General features: G+C 44.3%; 1 long non-coding RNA gene across 1 annotated transcript in view; it reads right to left on the bottom strand.

Moving 5' to 3' along the window:
- The window catches only part of LOC138569084 (uncharacterized), a 140,694-nt gene that overhangs the window by 33,785 nt on the left and 80,307 nt on the right, over window positions 1-26,602 (bottom strand). The gene's annotated exons all lie outside the window — the stretch shown is intronic.

The raw sequence follows: 26,602 nt of genomic DNA on the forward strand, positions 1-26,602 counted from the left end.
ATTAAGTATAATTTTACTGTATTGGTAACAGTACTGTTTTGTTCAGTGTTGTGTTATTAGAACGGGCCCCAGGGGACATGTGAACTAATGGCAGTTCGTTATTTTGTACTTTGTTTCTCCTCAAACTATGAAACCATCTGTGTTTCGATGATGTGATCAACTTTGAATGTACATGTGGATACCACAATTAATGGGGATTCTATATGCCATGTTGTGGTAATGTATTGCATATTTTGGATGTATGTAATATTATGCTTGTCACTTTTCTTATGAAATTATATTGGCACTGAACATCCCTGAAGAAGAACTGTGCGGTTCAGGTCGTAACGCGCGTTGGTGATCCAACGAATGCAATTGACATAACATATAACAAGGAGTGCTTTTTGACATTTGGAATAGTTGTGGGTAGTGCTTTGGACTTGCCACTTAGTAGATAAGGTGCTTTTGCCTAAGGGTGTGGGGAAACTGTAAGCTATTATATACATATAATAAATAGTTTGTTATGGGAGGCTGTTAGCGCAGTGATAACACTTTTCTAGTGTACATAGGTGTGTTAGGTATGTTACTATAGAACTCATATTTAAAGTTGCTTTATTGCCACAGTTTCTGGGGAAAAATGAGAAGGATTTTCTCCCTGGATATTTTCAGAAATGTTTTTCCGTATTTTGTTACTCATTATGCTTTCTTTATTTAACTGGTTGTTTCTTTTCTTTTTTAATTAACCTTGATTTGCTTTGGTGCGATATTGCACTGGGAATTAGAGTTAATTTGATGTTTGTAGACTGGGGTCTAAAATGTCATTTTTTTCCCTTGATGATGGGGTACAATCTTAAAATTCTAAATTGGAGTGTGACGGGCATGAACAGTGAAGAAAATCATGGCACTGGTTTACAAATTGAGATCTGATATTTTTCTGCAGGAGACAATACCTACTAAAGGAGCAGAGGGAATATTTTTTTAACAGTAGATATGACAAGGTGATTTCTAGCTGCTTTACTACTAGTTAGTATTTGTTGTGGAAAATAATGTACCTCTGACCCTGGGGAAATCGGTATGTGACCCAGAGAAAGATATGCTGCAGTGGAGGTCCAGATAGAAAATAGAACTTTGCTCTTGATGAATGTATACTCATCTAATGTTCAGGGAGATTTTCATAAACAGTTTAATAGTGTATTGAGCTGCTTTTGGGCAGGGAATTTGATCTTGGGTGGTGATTTAAATGTGTCTCCAAACAGAGATTTTGATAGGACCGGTGGCTCTATGTCTTACTCTGAAAGGAAAGCTAGGGAACAATTACATATGTTGATTGAGACATGGTATGTAGCGGACTCCTGGAGAGAGCTTTGCACCTTTGGAGAAATGTAATTCTTTGTACTCGAATATTCATGAAGTTTACACTGGAGATGTTGTAACAAGTGATATTGGAAGCATTTTGATATCTGAACATGCTGACATTGATTTGCTCCTAGCCTCTGCCCGGTCAGAGCATAAGGGGCAAGGTCGCTGGAGATTGGATAGAGCGTTGCTATCTGATGTGGCGGTCATAAAACATATAAAAGAAAATCTTCAGGTTAATGAAGGATCAGTCTCAGACTGGTTTGCTATTTGGGATGTTTTGAAGGCACCCGTTGGGGGTGAAATGATTGCTTTTGCATCTCAAAGGGGTAAAATGAGTAGACAAGAAATAGTTGATTTGGACGAGTTTTCGGACAGCAGATGTGACATATGCAGAATATCGACTGCTTTTTTGAGAACAGAGCTGGATACGGCAACGCAAACTTTAGATGCAAATTTGACTGAACAGCAGAGGATTTTTTATTCAATTAATAACATTCCTGGGGGTTTCTTTATGATATCAGACTACACCCATGCGACTTGATCCTTGTTTTTCTCCCATTTCCAAATTGATTTTCGCTTTCTCCGAGTAAAACGGATAAACCCACTCCGTTGCTACAAAGCTATTTGTGAGTACCCTTAAGGATGCGCCAAACAAGTTGTTGTTTCATTCAGTTTTTCAGTTTATTTGGTTTGTAGCCCTTCTAGGTTGACACGTGTTTCGGCTTCTGACCCTTTTTCAAAACTGGGCCTCTATTTGTTATTAAGGAGGGTCGCCTCTTTCTTGTTTCAGTGCCCCATACCAGTTTTAGGATGATCCCTTCCTCCATAGTTGTTCAGTGCGCTCCTGTCATTCTCCTTGTGTCGGTACTCAAGACAACTCTTTTGGGAACATTGAGAGAGGGTCGAGACATTGCAAGTGAATAGACTTAAACAAGAATGTGATGCAAGAGTAGTTATTGCTAGAGAATGTGACAGTCCGGAAATACATAGAAAAATTCAAGAGATTTGTGAAAGTTTTACTCTGTATTACAAAGATCCTTATGCAAGAGTGTTTACAGGATCTCCTTGTTGAGGTTGAGATCCCTACACTCTTGATTGATATGTTACAGAATAATATACACATGGAATAAATTATGAGATGTATCAGTTTAATGCAAGAAGGGAAGAGAATTCTATAAAGTGTTTGATGTATTATCTCCTTATGGAAATTACAAAAAAAAGGGAATCTACCTGATACAATGCAACCAACACTCAGATATAACCAAACATGGTAATCCAAGGAATAAATGTGCAAATTATAGACCAAATTCACTCCTCAATGCAGATGTGAAATTGTTAGTGAAAATATTTGCATGTATGTTGGGCAGAGTGTTACCAAGAATAATTCATAATAATCAGATTGGTTTTGATCCTGTTTGTAATAGCTCAGACAATCTGAGGGAACTGATGCATGTAATTCACTTGTGCAAGAACTCAATGGATCTGGTCCTAGCACTTAGAATTGATGCTGAGAAAATATCTGAAAGAGTGGGTTGTACTTATCTAAATTCTTTGTTAAGACTAATGAAATGTGGTCCAAAGTTTGCCAATAATTGAAGCACTTTATAGTAGAGCCAGAGCTCAGATAATGGTGAATGGTGTGATGGCATCCATATTTAAAATTGAGAGAGGAACACGTCAAGGGCGTCCTCTCCATTTCTTTTGGATTTGTTTATTGAACCTCTTGCGATTCTACTTGGCAGAGACCCCAGAATTAATTGATATAGGTGATCATCCCTTTTCTTAATTTACTTTTTGCTGATGATCTTATGGTAGTCTTATCAGATCCAGAAAACACATTTAAACAACTGGATCAGGTTTTAGCAAGCTTCAGGAAGTTTCTCATTTTAAAGTGACTGAAGTGACTGATAGAAAGACAGAAATATTCTCAGTCTCGAATTTCTGTCATTGGGGGTTGTTGCCAGCAGGAAACGTTATCTAGGCTAAACAAAAGGGATTTTGTATTCAGGTGTGAAGCTGATTAGGGATACTAATAGGCTCTTGGAGACTATTATTCATCAAAATTTGATAGAGATGCAGATTTAATGTAGGAAATTGACAAAACACAACCTGTCCTTAGAGGGGAAGTGGCTGGGGAAAGGGAGCCAAACCAAAAATTCAACTTAATATCTTGCAAAGTCCAACTAGTAAAGAAAGCTTTGGATTTCCTAGAGTTTAACTATACAACAGGGCATACGCACTTGGAGCATTGTATTATTGGCCCAACATAGAAGTGGATTCGGCTCCAGCTTGGGGGAAGATTAAGGCTAACTCAGTTGTTCCAATTCTGTTAAATTGTATCCTAACTAAGGAGGCCCTGGCGATTATTCTCCCGATAGTAGGCATTTGATAACTGAAAGGAATAAGGGAAATTTGGAAATGGGAGAAAAATATCTCTGGTCTAGGGAAGTTTCACTGTGGAGAAACCCTGCACGGAAAACTTATATTTTGATGATCTATTGGAAACTTTAGGGAAATTACACGTGTTGTGTTGATTTATACGGCGCACTGCTACCTCACAGGTAAAATCTGGCCGATATTGGATGAAAATAATTTTTAAGATTTTGAATTTTTAAAATTTAAATATAGGTTGGACAGGAGGGAGAAAACACACTATTATAAGTTGTGGTTGCTGTTCTGGCCTATGTTTGACATATTAAAGGTGAAGATATACAAACCTTCAGGATGTGATAGAATCATTAAGTCCACTCCCATGTCTGCCTCCTCAATAGACTGGATAATTAAAACAAACAAATGTGATACAATACATCCAAAGTGTGGCACAGGAAATTGTACAAACATACATTACATGTCCATAAGCGATCAATAGTACTTGTTAACATCGTCTACAAATGGTGACATGTAAATGTAGAACAACCCCTTTGCCTTGTCTGGGGGCTGAATACCAATGTGTATGCTTAACCAATCAGCCAGTTAAACAGTGTTCAGAATAAACGCTGTGTTATAGAGTTGTTGACACAACTGTGTTTCAGCCATAATAGCGCTTGCAAGGTGCTGTAGTTAGATCGGCCTTCACCAGGACAAGAAAGTCAAATGGAGTCTCATTGGCTAGAGTATCCTATGATGGTGGTTGTGCACAGTTAAATCCTGCACGTCAGAAAGGAATTTGGCAGGTATAAGTATAATACCTGGTAAACGGTGACGCATTGGTCACGGAGTCAACATCACATTAATTGGAATTCATGAGTTCCCAATTGGGACAGGCCTTGGACGCCGGGTTGTGGGTTGCTGGCTCCCTGTGGTAGTATGGGGTTACTCCTGTGGCGCCGCATATAGCTGGATGTAACTGTGATACTCCCTTTTGCCTCCCCACATTAAAAACATTTTTTTTAAATTTCCTCACCTGCGGAAGGGTTTCGGGTGGCCGGAACAGCAGGCAGACAATGTTTATTCTTGCCAGCTGTTCCAGCCACCTGATTAGCCAATGGCTCTTCCCTGGGTGCGAACATGGATTCACGCCCACATTCCACATCACCTGATTGTTTGTTACCTCTCCCAGGGTGCTAATGGCCCTGCACTGGGCGGGGTAGGCTGGTAACTGCCCTCTGGGTCACTGTCTTGTTTTATTAGCTGGAACGGGACCCCCGGGGCGATCCATATCAGGACGCCCCTTGCATAGTTGGAGTACATTGAGCCACCCCATTTCTTGGCTACTTTGGATTGTTTCTCTGTTCTCTGACATTACGTTAGTCTCTTGAAGCATCTCTATTTTAACTTTCATCCTGTTGAGCCAGGCGTACACTCCGAGTCTGTTGACATAGGCATTGAGTCCCCTGACGTTCCAAGTACCGATGGTTACTTCTTCCCGACCCATTTTGTTTGTGTATCTTGTGGCCAGGCCTCTCCTTCAGTCCTTTGCAAACTCATGTGCCTGATTCCTGTTTCTCCGGCCCAGGTCCCTGGTGTGCATGTCCCCCCTAGATCCCTCTCCTTTCTTCTATCACTAATGTCATGCTGTGCCCGCGTCTTCTTGAGCCACAGACTAGGCATATGCTTGCGGCCTTCTTTGTTTGATCATCGTCAATGTCGTTGTTCCTCGTGCCTTGCAATCTCCTTCTGTGTATGTTGCTTCCTCCACCGCCCGTGCCTTCCTCCGACCAACCAAACAACTGACTAACTATAACTATTAAACAAATGCCCAGCCACCCTCCCCCCGCTCGGGCTCGCTACTTCTCTTGCTCTGCCCACCTAGGTAAGGCAGGTCCGCTTCAGCCTGCTGCCTTAAAACTGGCATCCTACCTACTAAATGTTTTGGGGTTACGTGTCCTGTCGCCCTCTGCGGCAAAACCAAACCTCGTTGCTCTTTTGTTTTAATTCCATCTGGCTTGCATGATGTCTACGGTGCTGCAACCTTCTTTATCCATGTTAGGCTCACTCCTGCTGTCCCCGGGGTAGGTTTCCATCATTGTTAACGTTTCTGGGTTTCTGTTGTGGGATACCCTGCTGGTCCATTCATGCGTGGGCCTCTTCTGTTGTCTCAAAGAAGTACGATCTGCCATCTCGTATCACTTTCAGTTTTGCCGGGTACAGCAGCATGTAACATATACCCGCTGCTTTTAGGCGTTCTTTGGTGGGGCCATAGCACGCCCGTTGTCTCTGGACCAGGACTGTATAGTCCGGGTAGATAGTTATTCTAGAAGAGTTCCTAGTTATCACCCCCTCCCCCTTCTCTTGAAATGTCAATATTTTCTCCCGATCCTTGAAGTTCATGATTCTTGCAATCATTGATCTTCTCGGGGGGGTGGGTGGATTCCTGGTTGGGGCCTCCTGGTCAGGGCACTGTGGGCTCTCTCCACCATGAAGCCTTGGGACAGTACCCCTTCCCCGATCTCCTGCAGCAGCAGATTCTCGACATAGTTTGTGGGGTCCCTGCCCTCTTCACCTTTTGGCAGCCCAACAATCGATTCCTCCGGGCACTCCCTTCTGCATCCTCTGCACTCTGTTCCAGCATCTTCACCCGTTGAAGCACATCTGACATTTGGGTCTGGGTTGTTGCTATGTCGGTAGTGTTTTGCTGCCCCTGCTGTTCCGCCGTACCCATTCGGTCTGCCAGGGTCCTTACGTCTTGCCGGAGGAGACTATTGTCCACCATAACTGTGTCCATCTTGTTTTCCAGAGACGCCTTCAAGGCAGTTACAGTTTCCATTATTGGATTTTCGCCCTCGCCCCCCCTGCTGTGCAGAGCTTGTCGAAGCCATGATTGCGTCCGATGTAATGGGTTGGATGATTCGATGCTGTGTTTTTTGCCTCTTCCACCTTTTGATTTACTTGCCATTCTCTGCCGTGCGACGTTATGCACTGACTTCCCCCTGTTTCCCCTTGTCAGGTGACTCTCCAGGCTCTCCTCTGTGTACCCGCTGATTTGTCCTGAGGGCCGGGTGTTTGACATCCTCCCTCCATTGAGGCAATCTGCCCCTCTTGTGTACTAATGCGGCTGTATCCCATGCGGGACAGTCTGCTTGTCTCCTTGTGGGATCCCCACCCTTGACTTTCGCTCTATTATTGGCCCCCATGGTAGGGAGAAACCGCAGCACGCCGGACACTGCAGACCATAGGGCAGGCAGCTTGGCCTGCCTCAGCATCAGCTCGGGCAGAGTGGTGGGCCGGTAAGTCTGCTGTATGTCCCACCTGTGTCAAGCCCACTTCATGGAATGTACTCCGCTGAATGCCTTCCCAGATGTCAGCCACTTGTTCTGATCCCCCAATATTGCTCAGTGGGTGGGTTGTGTTCTCCCACGTCCACCAGACTCTGTCCATCATTTCTTCTTAGTCTTCGCTCTCTGCTGTGTGCTGTCCTGCTCTTCCTAATGCCTCTGTTGTGGCTCTCTGTTCATTGAAAAGTGGACAGGTTAATGTTCGAAGAGCGGAGCCGGCCTTCCTGCGCCTGTTACTGCTGTGCTGTATGTGTCCACACAAACGTGTTACCAACCTGGCTTCTGTGGAAGCTGATCCCCCTATTGTGCAGGCCGCCTTTTTGTGCTTGCAGGGCTTATTTCCGCTGTTAATAGTTCTTCACTGGCTCACCCACCCAGCCGCGCAGCACCGAGGGCTGAAAATGGCTTGTGGATGCGGGGTGCCTTTACTCATTTCTTCTGGCCTTGTCCTCATTCACTACAGACTTTTGCTGTCAACTGGTTCTCTGCTTCCATTGCTACGTATGCTGCGCCCTCCTTCATGGACGGATCGCATTGGGAGCAGGCGATGCGTCCTTGCCCAAAGTCTGTTAGTGCTGTGCTTATCTGAGCTTTCAAGTTCTGCCAGCCCTCATTGACTAGATGTCTTTGTGGTGGGCTGGTCCTTCCCAGTCTTGTTTGCACGCAAATCCTTTGTTGTATGCTCACGACTCACTGCCTTGCCTCGTGCCCCTTTGTCTTAGAGGTGGGCCAGAGGGAGAACTGCAATCTCGCAGTAGCTTTATACAACGTGAGGCGGACCAGAGGGAGAACTGCGTTCTTGCAGTTTCTTTATAAAACATGAGGTGGACCACAGGGAGAACTGCGATCTTGCAGATGCTTTACGTCCCATCGCTGCTCCGCTTTCGTTGATGGGCATGCTGCGAACCCGCTCTCGGGGATCAATGTCCCCCCCCCTTGTAACTCACCAATGCGAGACTTCTCACTCTGCCTCAGGTTTCTCTAAGTTGTACCCCTCAGTGTAGGCAGGCCACGGGAATCTGCAGCTTCAGTCCATTCTGCCCGCGTAACATGCCATAGTGTACACTTGTACACACTGCTGCACCTCGCGTGTCCTTATCTTGGAGGCGGACATCTGTGAGAACTGCGATCTTGCCAATTCTTTAAGTAGCGGTACATCGGTCTTCTTACCGCCTTGCTCTCGCAAATGAGTGCGCTGAGGACCAGCCGTCTGAGGGTTAATATCATTTCCTTTGTGATCCCACTGCTTCAGGGTTGATCACGCTGCCGAGGGTTCCGCTATGATTATCTCCCCTGGTGCAGGTGGGCCTCCGGAACCAGGCCGCTCCTGCCAACTTGGCTTGACTTGTCTCGCCTCCACCGTATCTGCCCCTCCTGCAGCCCATGTGTGGGTCGGCTCGTCTTCACGCTTATGTTTGCTTTACCCTGATGCATGGTCCTGTGCATCATGGGTAAAGCAAAACAAACATTGGCAATGCTAACAGTTTGGGCTTTCATGTAGGCATGGAAAAGGCACTGCTGTATTGGTATTAACTGGCCGTTGATGGTACCCGGTGCAAAATGGTGCGAGTACTTGAGCATCTAATAGGAGTGCCTTGCAAATGCCTAATACTTAGTCAAATTTGTTAGCTTTGCCAATGCTTGTTTGTAACAGGACTCCAGTGCAAGACATGCATGGTGCTTTTAAATTGAGTGGCTGAAGGCCGACCTGGACAAGACATTTATAGTACCCCAGTGGCGTGCTTACAACTTCCATTAAGTCATTAACTCTGAGAACATTCCTTTGAGAAAACACTGGCATGCACTTTGAGGGCAACATTTGATGGTAAGGCTTGATTAAAGCTAGCTAAAATAGTTCAAATGAGGAGGTGTTTTGGGTGGGGGGCAGGAACTAGGTGGGAATCGCCAAAGGGAGTAGCATAGCCATGGGTAGTCAATGGGTGGGCAAATAACCAAACAACACTTACAATCTTTGTGTCCCTCCTCACATGCCATTTCTCTCTATCTGCACTCAGTTGCGTCATTGGGATGGATTTTCCCAGATCCGTGATCCACAATCCTGGGAAATAATCTATGTGCACTATACTGAATCTTTTTTGTCTCTTTGACTGCTGCTTCCATCGCTTCGTTCAAAGACATTTCTTTTCCATGGTGGGTGGGAGAGTGTGTGTGTGAGATTTTGGTAAAAATTCAAGATTAACAAAGCTCCTCCCAGTGTGCGCTTGAAACTTTAGACTGTAATTTATTGGGCAATCCTTCTGTCCAGCTTCCCCAACAGAGGTCTTTAAGCGGAGGGGGGGGGGGCTGGGGGGTCTGAAATCCAAAATTCCCAAACCATCACAATTTCTTTCTAAATATTATCCCAATTTTTCTGTCTGACTTCCCTGAAAAACAAACTGCTAAATCACCCTGTGTTTATTTTAAAGCAAATGTGTGGTTGAAATAATAATTGCCAAATGTATTTGTACAAATCTGTAAGCCAAATTGCTTGCCTTTTAAGCATGCAGGCCAAATTGAAATTGCACAGCATTGCATATGTAATTGATTTAGTTCATTGACCAGTTTGATTATTTCTTGAAGTGAAATCTGTAGAAATTAAAGAATTGTGATTTGTGTTTTTCCCAACCAACTTTTTAATCTAACAAGAAGTTTAATTGTGAGCCACGAATAAGGTGGTGTGTGTCGTTTTAGTGTGATCTCCATTATTTATCATTCAAATAAATACAAATATATTCCCTGAACACCGGCCTGGTTCTTGGCTCATTGGTAGCTCAGGGGGAGGGATCTAATGGGTATGAGATGAATTGTAGATAGGGCTGATTAAAGTACTGACATTAAACAGTTTGTTGGGTGACACCTTGATTGGGGACGGAAGGAACTCTGCGTGTTGAGAGTGGCCTCTTAATAAACGGTTGCAGCCTGTTTTTAGAACAAAGTGATAAAGGTACTAGAGTATTTCATCATGACGAATGCTTAATCAATACAGAGTAACTATAATGTGTCAGAATACCATCCTTGCAAATGGACAGCATTTCTAAATGCAAATGCCAACCTAGCGGAACACACCCTTATATGTAGAAGCAGGCTTTTTAAATGTTGCATCTCTCTTTCTTGTACACGTGCACTGCTGTACGAGTGATGCCACTCATGCCATAAGTGAGGTCACACGTGATACCAGTGATTTCATTTGTGATTTCATCACTGTGCTCAGGGGCTGCGCAATGAGGGCATCATAGTTAAGGTGGCCCAAATCCCAACACCTGCCCAATTTCAGTCACTTAAAATAAGGATTTTCCCCAGGGATTTCAAGGGATTTGTTGCCTCCGATTGTTTCCCCTTAACAGTGCATCAACTAAAGGTTTCCTGTGAATTTCAAGAGTTTTGGTGCACTGAACGTATTCACCTAAACTGTCCCTTAATTAAAGTGTTTCATGGAATATATTGACATCACATGTTAAGCAGCTTATTTGCAAACCCCTCTCTTCCGCTATGCATTTCAAACATTGTGAAGAAGAGATATTGCATGTAATATCGTAACATCTAAACAGGAATCACATGTATTATTGACCCACAGCCGCCATCTTTATATTCGGTCTCAAGGTTTATCATGACACTGAACCGCTCCATGCTATTATTGGACTATAATATACTGTTACCCATTGGGTATCCTGTATGTTTATTATTCATTTAGGAGTTCATTCAAGAGATGTGAGATGCTATAGGTACGGTATTTTAATTCATTAATCTTTTATACATTATTCTCTGGAGTGGCCATGGGACTACCCCGATTAATTACAAGAGGCCGCCATATACCATTCTGGATATTACCTCAGCTCCGAAATACTTTGTTGCCTTCCAGCATTTGCAAAAATAATGAAACATGCATGTAAATAAACCTTTGTCCACTAGAGGTCAGTATAATCCAACGTAAAAGTACCTTTGTTTTTACATTCACACCACGTCTGTGTTTTCCAACCAAGCAGTGCCGCCCTTTGTTCATTAAGGAGATGGACGCTTAAAATATGTGATTTTTGTGTGTGTTTTCTATGCGTAATGGAAACTGGATGCCCTATTAGTTTTGTCGGTCTTTGTTCTATTCTGCTGCAAACAACACGTTAGGAAATTGGTGACTGCACTGTTAAAATGACTCAAAGAGCTTATTTCTTTCTGTTGCATGTTGCTGCCCAAAGGCAGATATTCTGGCGGAGCTGTTTTGGCGCCGGCCGTTTCAGTGCTGTGCCTTCGGTGCAGCTCCCGTTTTGGCTTTGCCTGTTGTCTGCGGCCCAGTGAGATATCTGCTCCGTGATAGCACTGCAGAAAGTAACATCCTGGCGCAGGGACCTATCCGCACCAAGATGTTACTGTTTGCTTACATATTTTGCCATCTTAAGCCAGTGGTCTAAGTGGGGGAAAAACAATAGGTGAGCTATGGATTTTGTAGAAAAATTGGTGGTGTTTCCAGTGACGGTTGGTGAATTTTATAAATGGGTGGGACTAGGAATAAACATTTGCCATAAATACGTGGTAGCGACCGAGCGTAGCATGTGAGCTTTAAATAAATGAGAAGAGTTCGAAGGTTTTTCCCCATGAGAATTATTTCTAAATAATGGGTTAAATGGTGCATTTTTTGTAGCACATTTTCAGAGAAAATTGCGTAAAAAAATTGAAAGTTTACAAACAGATTTCTAGGGTAAGTTTTGAAAAATCTGTTTGATGCAGAGACACCAACAGTACACAAGAGCATTTCCCAACATATTTTCATGATGCCTTTTCCCACTACCATGCAATTTTCTGCCAGTGTAAAAAAAAGTAATTTAATGCTGGGTGCGCTTATACATGTCCAGGCTATTTAAACCAATATATGCTAGTATTTACACGTAAGAATGTACTAGTGTTTGCTTTGACCATATTACCAGTAAAGGTACTATAGGAAAATGTCCATACTGGCAATTGAAACATGTCCTGACTAGCTGCACCGTGTTGGCTGGTGAGGCCGCATAGAACATGCTCATCATGTTGGCTTTGCCCTCAACACCAGCTTAAGATGGCATGCCACAGTAATAAAACATGTCCGTGCTGGAAGAACAAATCACAAACGCCCACACCACCCAGATTATGAATACACTTCATGATGGCTTTGCCCTCCCAACACAGTTCAAATGCCATGCCATGGAATAGTAAGAAACCCTTTCCAGATTGGCCACGTAAGAACACAATATTTGCTTTCCACTTAACCCTGTATAAAATGCAAATTATAATGATAAATAATGTTTTATCTTGATGCATAAATGCTACTGCATGTCAGAATGTTCATTTTATTTGCTTTGCCCGCCATGCCACCTGAGAAAACATTTCAGTGCACCAATATCCCCTTAAGCCCCAGCCTTCCACGCAAACACATTTTCATCCACATTCACACCAGCAAGCACGCCCCCATACAGGTACTCTCAATCATTCACACATACACAGAATATCCAGACTACATTTGTTATTTATTTATTTATTTATCTATTTATTTATTTATTTATTTATATTTATATAGTGCGCAAGCAGCCCAGGGGCATTGAGGCGCTGTTACTTGCAATAACTTAGTTACAGGGTACAGGCATGATAGCGGTTGTTGACACATTATGAATACTATTGTTACAGATGTTGCATTTGGTCATATATTACAACTTATATGATAAGTATTCATGCTGGTGTGTCGGGCCTTATGTGAAGAGGGTAGTTTTCAGAGTTTTGCGGAAGGTGGTGAGGGAGGCCTCACCTCAGATAGTGGGAGATAGGGCGTTCCAGTGAGTGGGTGCGAGATAAGGGAAGCTGGATCCGCCCGCTCTGACTCTTTTTACTAATAGCACAGAGAGCATGTTGGTGTATGGTGATCTGGTTGGCCTGGTAGTGGAGACGGGGTGTATCCTTTGTGAGAGGTAGGCAGGAGCAGTGAGGTGAATGCACTTGTGGGTCAGTGTCAGGGCTTTGAATACGATCATTTCCTTTATTGGGAGCCAGTGGGCTAGTTTTCTGGCCTCAGAAATGTGTTCTCTTTTAGCAAAGCCTTGGGCTGCCCAGAGAGCATTATTCTGTATTACTTGTAGTCTCTCTAAGTTTTTATTGGATGTTCCTAGAAAGAGTATGTTGCAGTAGTCTAGCCTAGAGCCGGTGATGGCTCTGGCTATGTTGGTGCAGTTCTCTTTGGAGAGAAAGGGTCAGACAGCGTTGATAAGTTTGGCATGATATGCAGCTGCGGAGGCTATTGTGTTGACTTGTCTATCCATGGATAGGCTGGAATCCAGGTAGACTCCCAGAGTTTTGACAGAATCTGACACAGGAATTTTGATGGAGTCAATGGTGAAGTGACTGAATTGGGCATCTAGATTTTTTAGTGTGTCGGGGGAACCTACCAGGAGGAGTTCCGTCTTGTCAGAGTTGAGGCATAGTCCGGTGTCTGCCATCCAGGCTTGGATGGTGTTGTAGAGGTTGTTGAGGGTCAGGGAGTTGGTGTCATAGTTACCTGTGAGAGTGAGGAGGATCTGAGTGTCGTCAGCGTAGTTAGTGTATGAGATGCCCATAGCGTCGAGGATGAGGAAGAGGGGTCGTGTGAAGATGTTGTACAGGGTGGGGGAGAGACAGGAGCCTTGGGGCCCCCCACGAGTATGATGGTTGGTGAGGCGGAGGCTAGGTCAGAGAATACTTGCATGGTTCTGTCTTGTAAGAAGGAGGTGATCCAAGCTGTGGCCTCTGGGGAGAATTTGGCAGTGGAGGAAAGGTGGTGGCATAGGACACCATGATCCACGAGGTCGAATGCCGCGGATAGGTCAAGGAGTAGGAGAAGTGCTGGTTTACCCATGTCTCTAGCATCGTCCATCTGGTTTTTCAGGCCAAGTAGGGCGGTTTCGGTCCCGTGTCTGGGGCGGAAAACAGATTGGCGGAGTCCAAGGAGTTTGTTCTCTTCAATGAAGTGCTGGACCTTCAAGTAGGCTGCTTTGTCCAATATTTTGAGGAGGAAAGGGACAGTGGTGATGGGTCTGTAGTTTTTAGGGGAGGTGGGATTGAGAGTTGGCTTTTTTAGAAGAGGGCGGACCCAAGCTTACTTGAGGGAGGCGGGGACTTTTCCTGTGGTAAAGGAGGCATTAACAAGGGCTGTTAGGAAGGGAGCTAGCGCTTCCATGCAGTCTTTGATAATGGAGGCTGGGCATGCATCACCTTTGCAGTTAGAGGGTTCGATGTTCCTCATTATGTTGATGATGTCTTTTTTTGGGTTTGAAGGAGAATGGTAGGGGGGGGTCTGTGGCAGATGGTGGGACAGGGGTATGCTTATTAGGTAGGGCTTGTTTAGTGGCTAGTATTTTGTTTTTGAGGAGGCTCAATTTGGTTTGCATGGCCGTTTGTATTTCATCACACCAGTCTTTGTCTTTGGTGAAGTTCTGGGGGGCAGGAGTGGGTGTCTCGAGCTACCTAAAGCTTGCGAAGATTTCTTTTGTGCTAGATTGGGCTTCCAAGATTCTGAATTCAAAAGATTTAGCTTTTGCTTGGGTGATTGCCTTTTTGTATTTGGTGGATAGGGCTTTAAAGATCATCTTATCTTTGTCAGAGTGGGACGTTTGCCACTATGTGAGTGCAGCTTTTTTCTCATTGCGGAGTGTGAGGAGGTCAGGGGTGAACCAGGAGTTGGAGTGGGTAGTGGGTTTGGATTTGCGAGGTTTGAGAGGGGCAATGGAGTTGATAGCTGCTTTGATGGCAGCATCATAGGCTGTTGCAAGTGTTTCAAGGTCTGAGGAAAAAGGTGGTCTTAAGGCTGGACCTTGGAGGAAGGGCAGTAGCCTTTCCTTAGTGAGCTGGCGGGAGCTTCTGGCGAGCCAGGGTAGGAGCGGTTGAGGTGAGGGGGCAGTAGGGGAGCTAGTGGTGAGGATGCTAAAGGTGATGATGTGGTGGTCAGACCATGGGGTGGGGGTGTTTCCTGTGATGACGAGTGGGCAGTTGTGCTGTGCGATCCAGTCAAGCGTTCTGCCCTGGGTGTGGGTTGGGCTAAGGATGGTGTTCTTGTAGCCTAGAGCCTGGAGGGCTGAGTCAAGGGATTTGGCTGCTACATCCTTACTATCCAAGAGCCCTAGGTTGACATCCCCAAGGAGAATGCCTTTAGACTGTTTTTTGAGGTTGTCGGAGAGGAGGTGGATGACAGAGGCTTAAAAGTCTCCTGTTGGGCCTGGAGGTTGGTAGACAGTGCACAGTAATGGTGCAGTGGGCAGAGAGGGTTATTTTGACTTGGAGGTAGTCGCTGTTGTTGTTCAGGGATATTTCTACCTTTCTGATAGAGAGGGAGTCTCTAGCAATAATTGCTACCCCTCCACCTTTGGAGAGGCGATCTTGTTTAGTGATGGAGTAGCGAGGGGGTAGGGGAAGGGAGAGTGCCGGACCGGAGGCCTCATGTAGCCAGGTTTCTGAGATCATGAGTAAATCTAGGTCATGGGAGGTTAGGAGGTCGCGGATGTCTAGCGCGTGGGCATTGATGGACCTAGCGTTAATCATAGCGCATTTCAGATGGGGTTCAGTAGTGGCTGAGGGTGCGGGGGGTTCACGAGAAGAGGGGGTGAGGTGGAGGGGGTGGTTGTGCTTTGGGATTTTTGGGGAGTTACACATAACAGATTTTACATTGGGGGGCTCATTTTCAGAGGTGGTGGACAGAGGTGGCATAGCATTTGGCACAATAGCATTCAAAATGGTGGTAGAAGATTTGCACATCACAGATTTTGTACTGGGAGCTCATTTTCAGGGGTGGTGGACACATGTGGAATCACATTTGGTATGGAGGCAGTACAATTGTATGAGGGGTTAAGTATTTTGTTGGCCACTGTATTGGTAGTACTTGTAGTGGATACAGGCTATGAGGTTGAGCGGAGGAGCCTGGCCTTGTTGGCAAATAGGGAGGGTTGTATAGTACGTGAGCATAGCCGGGCATTACGGGTGCTCGTGGGGATAGGCTGTGAGCTGATGGCAGCTTGCAAAGTATGGGAGCTTAACCTGAGACGCCTTGAGGTGGAGCATGGGTTGGAGAGAAGCTTGCAAGGGTAGTGCTTCTTACCTTCTAGGTGCGGCATAGGTTTTGGGCAAATGGCAGACGAGCAGCGAAGAGCTGCAAAGAGCACAGGAGACTTTTCTCCTGACCTTCTCTCGTCGGCTTCGCCTTCTCTGCCCTCTCCCCCTCCATTTAAAGCAGGAGGGGAGGGGCGGGCAGGCGGACACAGCGAATGGGAACCTGGGCCTGCGGCGTAATTGCATGCACACCCATACCCCCCAGTCACACTGCACTCTTATATACCCACTAATACAGACACCCATTGCCAAAAGCCATGCATTCACATCTGACATCCACAGATGAATACACAAATGCAAAAATGCTTTTTTTACTCATTACTTATTTTTCTGCAGATCCGAACTCGACGAGGCTCCTCAAACTAGGCCTCTGGCTCCAGGATGCCACACATATAGGAACCAGAAAGCAGGGTGAGCATCCTGGGTCCTGACGTGTGATAGAATCAAAGTACCTACATCTCACAGCCACATAGACTGAAAAGCACAGAGAGGTGTAGGAACACCCTCGCAGCATATTTGAACCTGCAGTTTGCCAGCTTGCATCCCGAATGAGTCATACAAGACTGGGGAATGAAAATACCCTGGCCTTGCTTTGCTTATTGGGTATACATGCTGGGGAAATGAAGATTAAAGGAAAATCCGTCTTCCTCATTGCATTTTGGTGGATCGCCTACACTGTGTGGCATCCGGCAGGTTCACACCCTGACTCCCTTTTCAGATGGTCTGCTCCTGTTTTTTGCAGGAGGCCTGTTGGGGGCATGGCTAAATCATTCAGACCTATCTTTCTAGTGAATTATAGCAATATTTCACTTAGCTACAACTACTATAAGGGATGTATAGGTATCCATTCAAAGAAAAGAAAAAAGTGTACTATAAATCCATTTAGGGCTTGATTTTGGATGCTTCGAACTGCCCGTCTGGCTCTAGAAATAGCATGCAGGTTCGGCTGCATTGATTGGTGCTGGTCAGAGTATTATAGGCCAGTACCGCCTTGTAAACCTAAAGCTGTAGCAGATGAACAATACAAATGAACTTACTTCATTCAACAACATACTAACTTAATAATTTTATTTTACACTTGAAGCAGACAGCTTTTAATTAAGCTTACAGGCAGTAGCACTAACATAAATATATACAGCAAAACAATCAAAATAAATATTGTAATTTACATGTAACCATGTAGTTAATGTAACACTCACCTGATTCCCACGGAGGCACAGGTCTGGCTTCGAGTGCTGGTGCTTCTTCAATGGTGAAGCGCAGGACTCTGAAGATGGACAAGAAGGGCCCCTCTACTCTGGCTTCTCTGGCTCGCAGGAATATTCCCCTGTGCTTGAAAAGGGAGTATTACCTACTGACTGAGTTATGCTCAAGCCTCCCACTCTCTTCCAACCCTCCACGATACCCTTCCACGATTCCCCGTGAAGTCTCACCTTAGGGTCATGAAGGATGGGCTCTCCATCCTGCTTCTGATGCAGGGGCACGTTGAAACCCAGTTACTTCACTGGATTGAGGATTGATGGGAGTTCAGGTAAGCTTGACTATTCAGGTAAGGCGCTGTAAAAGTTCTGCTGCGAGTTCAAAAGTCCAAGCTTTATAATAATGTTCATAGTCTTGTTGCAGCAAGCGCTAATGCTTATGTCTTTTTCCCCTTAGGGGCCGGGGTTCGGATTGCCGGAGATATGGCGCCGACCCGAAGTGAAACGTGCAGTTCCAGTAAATGACAGGTAAGTTCTGGATGAGCGCTCGGGTAATGTCTTTGCATTCGCTCATTCAATGTCTTTGTCTTTTTTCCCCATAGGGGCCGGGGTCCGGAAAATGCCTGGAAGCGGCAAGACCCGAAATGAAATGGGAATGACCCAACAGGTAAGTCTTAGAAGGAAACTGAGCTTTTCCTATTCCTTTCCTTCTCTCACCTTGTTCTTGTCTTTTCTCTCTAGGCTCTGGGAAGTGGCTGTGGATCTGGATGATCGCTGCTGAAGATGGAGGCGTCCAGGATAGGTGAGTGAAATGCAGCGCTGCAGCGATCGTAGCGAAATCCTTTTAAAAATGATGTCTTCCTTTTCAGGATCGTCGGTGTGATGTCTCCGTGGTGCTGATTTAGCAGGTAAGGGGCCTCATTACGAATCAGGCGTTAAGGGGTTAACGGCGCCGTAAACGGCGCCGACCCTTAACGCCTGATTACAAGGTCCTTTAGCGCCATGGTGATATTAACGCCTGCTTTTTGCAGGCGTTAGAATCCATGGCGCTAAGGGACCATGGTGCTAATTACGCCACCGTAATTTACGGTGGCGTAATTAGCGCCTTCCCCACTCCCATATTGCCCTATGGGGCAAAAATGGGAATGGGGAAGGGTAAAATGGGAAATGGGGATTTACCGCCCCACTCACCTTGGAATGGGGCGGTAAATCCGCCATCCACCATGGTGTAAACGTATTTTACACCATGGTGGTAAGGGTACGACCCAGGCGGTAACTTACCGCCTGGGTCGTAATGAGGCCCAAGGTCTTTTGTCTCCCTTTGCAGGTGACCCAGGATACTGACAGGCGTGGCTGAGGTCCCGATGCAGGAGCTGACACGGTTAGCGTCCAGCTGCGAGGAGCAGAACAACGCGAAGCGTGAGTTGCTGGTCGGGTGTGGTTTAAATAGCTTTTGAAGAAGTTCCAAGTGTGTATCCTTCCACTGATCAGGTATGTATCCTTCCCCGACCACGTGGAAAGTAGTCCCACAGGTAAAGTAATTCCATTCAGGCCTCAAGAGGGCCTGGATGTAGCAGCATGGTCTGCATCAGGTAGGTGCACATTAAAACACTTGAACACATGTCTAGCTTTATGAGCCTGGCGCCTAAGGCGCCAGGACAGGGGTCCAACATGAGCCTGGCGCCTAAGGGGCCAGGACTGCGTCCAAAGGGCCCCAGCTTGGGCCCGCTGGCACCCCCCTGGGGGAAATGATGCCTGCCTCTGGGGTTGCTGGGTCGGACCTGGCTCCTTGGAGGTAGGCATCATGACAGTTAAACATTGGTACAGAGTGCAATGAAGCTGTGTTGTATTCCAGGTGCGCTTATGCTAAGGGACCTTTATTCACAATTGTTTTGTTGCAGGAGGCATTTGTGCTCAGAAGGTAACTTACATCATGAAATCATGAAAGTTTACACCTGTTAGAATGCAAAACTGTAACATTTCTTTATTCACAAGCCCGACCGTGCCAGATTTGCTTATAAGCGGATTCCTTAATGTCAGGTGTCTTGACCCACGTTTGAATTATTATGCTACAACATTGGTGCTGTGGGCTTAGAAAATCCAAGATGGCCGAAAAGCCCACACCTGCGCCAGAATCCAGGAAAACCGCACAGTTTGCGCACACCAAGATGGTCGCCTAACCTGCCACCCACGAGTGCGAGCGTGATGGGCCAGAAGCGCCATGAGTGAAACGTGGTGCCAAAGGAAAAACAGCAGTGCCTGTTAGCTCAAAAAGCACTTTGAAATCACCTTTGTTTCTCTGAATGCAAGCTTAAAATGCCTATTTCAAACATTGCAAGATATTCAAAAATCTTACTGAACACCAGCAGACGTCTAGTAGAATGAAGTCTTGTATGCATACCAAATCTGGAAAGATGAAGAGCCTAAAACAATGTTTATAACAAAACTTGCTGAGCTGTGGATGTCAGCAGCTTAAGTGAAATTGGATTTAAAACCACTAAAATCCAAATGTTTAAAATAAATGAGTGACCTACTTTTGAGTGTCACATAGGTTGCAGCTGTTTAAATATCATAGTTTTGAACTTAGAATCAGCGTTCTAGCTGCATGTGTAAAAATTGTAAGTTTGATTTGAATGAAGAAAAATTGGAACCAAAAGTGACATTTGGCTAAAGCCTGGCTTAAGGGGACTGAATTCTGCCCAGCAACTACCCCCGACAGGAGTGGAAACTTGCCCAGCAACTGCATTCCCAGGCCTGACCTCCCTTCTGCTGCACCACCAAAAGGAGATCACACCTCTCTGATTGAATCAGAGGAGGGGCACCTGGGACTGCAAGGGAAACAGAACAATGAACTTTCCTTGGCTCAGGCAATTGTTAAATTAGGGGGGTCGTAAATGGCTTCCTCTTGGAAGAAACTGGGAGGAGCAGTGCCTCTGTGAGCCAGCAGAGCTGAAGGCGGGGACAGACAGAAATTCCCCCATGTGCTTTGGAACCTAAACCACACCCATCTGGGCCAGAGCATAATTTTAAAAAGATGGATAATTCATAGTACATAACTGTCAAAATGATATCAATAATATAATTATTCCTGTGATTTTCCTGTGCGCATTTTAAGAGGTGTTAGGACTCTGTGGTATGTTCTGGGGGGTAGTAGCGGAAAATAAGGTATTACTCCAAACGTCTGTATGTTAAAAATCTGACACTTCATCATTTGATGCCCATGTTCCTTGCGCACACTTGTGTAAATTCTGGAAAAGTTTAGAGGTTGTGTTCTGGATGAAAAGGGCAGAATTCTGTCAGAAGTGGACACGACATCTTACAAAGACAGGGATCGGATGGTTTGGTGCTACAGAAAATATGTTAACGGGCCATATAATATTAGAAAAATTGTACATAGAAAAATATGCATTTGGATCAAAAATAGATTTGTGTGCAAAGTGACAAGGGGAGGATCCTCTGACCCATAAATGTACCTCATCACGATGACACTCCATTTCCTTCCCCTAATCAAGGGAGAGAGGATAACTTGGCCAATGATAAATTGTGAGGGGCAGGATTAGTTATGCCCACGCACACACCCATTTTCAAAAGACATAAAAAGAGCCACTAAAACCCAGGAAGGGACATTCACTTTCCACTTCAAACTGATTTCTTGCAAAGCATTTTGCCGGACCAGACAATATCCAGAAGACTCCAGAACCAGAGCTTAGAATCCAGACTTCAGAACTTGCACCAGAGAGGCCTAGTCCAAAAGCTGAATCCTTCTCAGCAGGCCTCATAATCCAGCCACCTAACTAAACCTTCAACAGCCGGGCTGTTCTGTTTGATTCTGGCTAGAACCCTGTGCCAGAACCCATAAAGCAGAGCTGTATCCAGACCGCCATGCAGTGCTGATAGAAGACCAGACCCAGACCAGACCGCTGTGCAATGCCAGAACTTTTGCCAGAACCAGAGATCCAGACCAGCAGAGCAGAGACAACCGCAGCTAAACCTGTTGACCAGATCTGTGACAAGGCCAATTCCTTCCAAAATTAGGAGTGAGTATCCTGAGAACTGTGCAAAACCAATCTCTTAGTCTAAAATAATCTAATTCAAACCATTTCCACCTATTTAGAACTGCATCATAGAAATCATGTGTTCATTCTGTGATTTCAAACCTGTGAAAGTGTCATTTGCCATTCTGAATCATTATTTCATTTCTGAAAATCTACCTCCACAAAATAGTCCATATCTTTTGCACCGCGTGTGCTAGGAACGAGATTTAATTTTCATCTTAAAGCTAAGAATCTCAGCTTTCCAACAAGCTTTTATAGTTTTTCCGTAATCGCGCTCAACGCATTCAGAAAAAGTGCCGCGAATTGCAACAAATTAGTTTCACCACTTGTAAAAAAATCGCTGTCTTGTGCTTTGCATTGCTGAAATCCGTTTTCAACCTAATTATCCCTCATGAATCACTGATAGTGTTTAACTGAACCAATCTTAAGTAGCTATCACCTACCCTGAATCTCCTATAGGGAATTAAAATCATTTTTAGCATATTTTCACTTCTTCGCAAATCACATTTAAAGTATTTTTGCCTGTGTTTTAAAATCATCCCTGTTGCTCTAAGCTTGCTAGGGGGGGGAACTGAATTGGTATTGCATATGATGGTATTCCTGAAAATTGTGTGCTCCCCTTCCATCTCCTTATATTGCATAGGGGGGGAGTGAATTGCCACAAGGGGAAAAGTGATTATATTCTCTCTTGTTGAAACCATATCAGTTTATTTCTGTGCTGCATTCTTTCCATCATTGTTTTTCCTTGAAACCATAAAAGCATTCTCAGCTACCTTATCCTTTCTATACCAACTCCTAAGTGATCTCAAAAGTGTGCTAGTGTAATATTATCCATTGTTGATCACTGTCATATTCATAAGTGTGCGATCAAATATTAATTTATTATAAAAGTGTGATATATATATATATTGTTTAATTTTCAAATAAATCTTTTAATTTGAAAAATAAACCTACTTCTTGGCTCAGTGAGGTCAGGGGGATCCAAAGAGAGGGGCGTTATACAAGTGTTTATCATCCAGATTTATGAACTAGTCATAGAAAATATATAAATGAGGACTTTCGTTGGGCATCCCAGACTAGGCACTGACTTAGTTGGAGTACTGAATTGAAGTCGCTTAACATTAACAACTTGTCTGCGAGTCATACAGTTTGTGGCATCAGCACTTCTCCTGCCTTTTGCAACCATTTCTTACGTAGCAGTCTGGGATAAACCCTGTCACATGAGGCCCATCAATTTTTAGGAACACTACAGATGACGATCTAGTAAATTCTTGCTAAAGGTTTCAGTTGTATAGGTATTATGCAATCTTTGTTTTGTTTGTAATCCCTGAAAGCGTTGATGTACTGACGGACATCAAAATCATGTAACTTATGAAAATCAGCATCACCATATTGAGGATTGATAGGAACTGGCCAATAATGTGGATTCAGAAGCTTCATTGCATTTATCAGCTGTTTATACTCAATTTCTCCCTCTCTGGTGGAGGTATTGTTTGAAGGATTTGATGCTGTGGCTGTTGTCATTCTTTGGCAAGTCTTATTTGTCAAACTCCGAAAGAACTGAGCTCTTGATATGCTAATACAACCTTTGGTGTTACTCTGCTGCAGTTGTATCCCATTAAATTGCATTTGTTCGACAGCAGTAGCCCAGGTGAAAATGCTATTGATACAAAGACACAAATATGCGTTTGGATTATGCGGTCTGCCTAATATAATGGCATGTCACGAAGCTGCAGTTGCCTGGATAAGTCACCCAGTTGTGTTAGGGCATCGAACATTATCCCCAGGTTCTCCACAAATACTGTAGATGTTAGCATTCTTTTTAAGCCAGAGTATTTGTTACACTCAATTTCACTCCTCGCTGTGTCACAAGAAGATTCACCAAAATGCTTATCTAGAGCTTTATAATTATTCTACACAGCCTTTACTGACCTTTTGCTGGAGGCCACCCAACGTATAACTAAAATCTTTCCTATTTTGAGAAGCCTCACCTCTACCTATGCTGCACATTCCCCAAGCTCGCATTGATTTTTCTGGGGAGGCATGGTAACTTGCATTTAGCTTGTGAAAACAAAATCTTAAATCGATAAATACCTGTGACTTCTTTTGAAACATCGCCAACCACAAGCTCTAATTTGTTGTTAGCACAGTGCCAAATAGTCAACTCTGGATACTTCATCTTAAGTAGTGTTCCTACACCAGACTTCCTTCCTATCATGTTAGAAGCCCCATCAGTCACATGCTGAATCAAATGCATTCTTAGAGATTCCTCTGTAAGGCCAGAACTCTGCAGCATGAAGTACCAGCCAGCTCAACGTGGTCCAAGAAAAAGGTCAAAGGTGGATTCTCCTTCTCAATGCATGCTCATATAGAAATAATTAAAGAATTAGTTTACTGAAGGTGGTGGTTTTGTCTATTAATACAGATATTTTTGTTTCATTTTGCAAGATATGGTGAACCAGTTTTGCCCTCATCGTGTTTGCAATGTGCTCAATAATTTCAGCACAGCTGTGGTCAGAATGCAGTACTCTTCCCAAATCTACACCATCCATTCTTTGAACATCTACATCCAGTGGTAGATCAGTGAAAGGACGTTCATGTTTACCTATTTTGTAGGCACTTCTAAATACACTGCAGGTTTCTTCATATAATTTAACTTGCATTCAGGAATTTGACTGAGGAAATGGTTTCACCAGTCCTTGCATCTAAAGCTGCCCTGCTTTCAATTGGCAAGCGCTGCTCTTATGGAGGAACTTTCTGTTTTTTTTACGTAGGGCAATGTGTTGTTTCTCTTTAGTAGGACCATATGAGCTGACTGAAGAATCAACACATTCCAGAGAGAAATGCACACCTTGGGCCTCATTACACGGATGGCGGTAAGGATTTATCGGTACCGGTAAATCCTTACCGCCTTACTACGAGGTCCCTTTGCGGGTTGGGGAATTTAACGCCTGCTTTTTGCAGGCGTTAAAAACCAACCCGCAAAGGGACCCAGGGAGCTAATTACGGTACCGCAATTTGCGGTACCGTAATTAGCACCTTCCCCATTCCCATTACGGCCTATGGGGCAAAAATGGGAATGGGGAAGGGCAATGGTGGAAGGGGGAATTACCGCCCCGCCAACCTTGGAATGGGGCGGTAATTCTCCTTTCCGCCAAGGCGGTGCCAGTATTTTACCGGCATGAACCATGGCGCTAATAGCGCCATGGTTCTCCGCCATCCGTGTAATGAGGCCCCTTGACTTGTTTCTGTTCCAAGATTTGTAACTTCCCTACAGATTTTACATCCAAGATTACCTTTGGAAGAAGTAAGCCAAGGTTATTCTTTGCATTTGTTTTCATACTGTTCCCATGACCAGGAATCAGGATGCTCACTTCTTTCCTCTTCCTCCCTCACATTTTCCTCTTCACCAAGGACCAAGTCCATTACACTGTCTCTCTCACCGGAAGCTTCTATTATCACTGGCGTAACATCTTCAGAGGGTACTTTTCTTTTTTTCTCAGGTACCTTTAGCATTTCATCTGCAGAGCAGGGCAGAGTGTGTTTTGTGGTGGAGGAGAGGGCATCTACAGCATTTTATCCTGTTTTACTGGGACTCTGCTAGTCCTTTTTCTGTTTCTACCAGTGGACTTTCCTGCCTGACTCCAGAACTCTATTTGCCCATAGCTGCTCACGCAGAGCGTGAGAGGAGTGTGGGAAGATTGTGTTTTGCAGTGTTTGGTGTGGAGGCTGGTGCTTTGGGACGCTCAGAATCTGAGATAAGCACTGCATTAATATTATTATACCATGCCTGGGAAGGCAACAACGAATACCAACCATTATAATCTTCGCAAAGGTAAACCCTATGGGAAAAGTTCCTGCCACTCTCATGAGGAAAAGGGAACACCATCCAAAAAGTATCAAGATACCCAGGACAAAGCGAATACCTCAATTAATTCTTATGAAACGGTGAACCATAAAATCAAGAGCGACTTGGTTCAAATTACCGACTTTTTTAAACCTGGAAATTATTCTTTAAAGAAAAGAGTGCATTCTGGTTCCTCGACCGCTACTGCTGTGATTCATCTCCCTCCCGGTGATGGAGGCATCTCTATTGCGCCTCCCCAACCCCAGGACGCGATCAATGATAATTCTCTGTTAGAAGTATGTTACCGCCTTTGCGGTACGAACAGAAAATCAGCTGAGGCGGAGCTTGTTATGGCGGAGCATATGCACAACAAATCTGCCACTATTCCCAGTAATGTTTCACTTCCTAACATTTGAACATCACCTCGGCTGTCCAGCACTCCCTCTTTGCTGCCCCTTTCTGGTCTCCCCTGTTACCAGACTACTGAGCGAGATACCCGGAATGATGTTATTAATATATCCGTTGGAAGTGAATCGGGCACTGCTAAAGTGAAAGAACAATCAAATGTTGAAAACATCCCGTTCCCCTCGACCAGACTTTTACATTTTGCACTTCAAATTTTAATTAAATTGTCCGATCAGACATATTACCAAATGGTAAAAAATTGTCAGATGTTGGAATCCATGATGCATGTTAACTATGAACTAAAAACAACAATAAATAAATAAATACTTTCATCTGTTCTACTTGCAGGCACTGGACTAAAGCTGCTTTCCCCGCCTAGATTTTCTGCCACTGCTGGGTCTTCTGCTCTGACATCGGAGCTCTTTTGAGCTGTTTCCATAGATGTAGCTGCAGCATTTCTCTTCTTCAGCCACTTTAGCATCCTATGTAAGTAGTTTCGTAAAGAGAGATACTTTTACAAATGCTCGTTATAAGCTACTAGCAAGACATACACGTCACTTGCTATTGTTAATAAAAGCCAATTGTCCAAGTGCACACAACACAGCCTTTCTTACGTGCCCAGAGTGAATAGTCACTTGCCTGCGGCGAATAGTGTCTCCATGTTTTATGGCCTATTACATTAATGTGTTTTTTCCAATAAACGAATCATCCAGTTGTGTACAATACATCAATGTTGCATGGCAGGATAGAGATTCAGGTTTCATTGCACAAAATTTGTATTGTCTCTTTAATTAATCCATTGTATGCTTGTGTTAGGGTTCCCACCTGTCTGGGATTCACCTGTACAATGTAGGTCTGAGTTGAACTATTCAGGAAAGAGATAGCCCCACCTCATGGGGATATATGTCAGATTTAGATATTGAAAAGCCTATTCTTTGGTAAGGGTGAGAAATG

This window comes from Ambystoma mexicanum, chromosome 2q (assembly GCF_040938575.1).
Source record: "Ambystoma mexicanum isolate Mex_15411 chromosome 2q, UKY_AmexF1_1, whole genome shotgun sequence".
Classification (NCBI taxonomy): Eukaryota; Metazoa; Chordata; class Amphibia; order Caudata; family Ambystomatidae; genus Ambystoma; species Ambystoma mexicanum.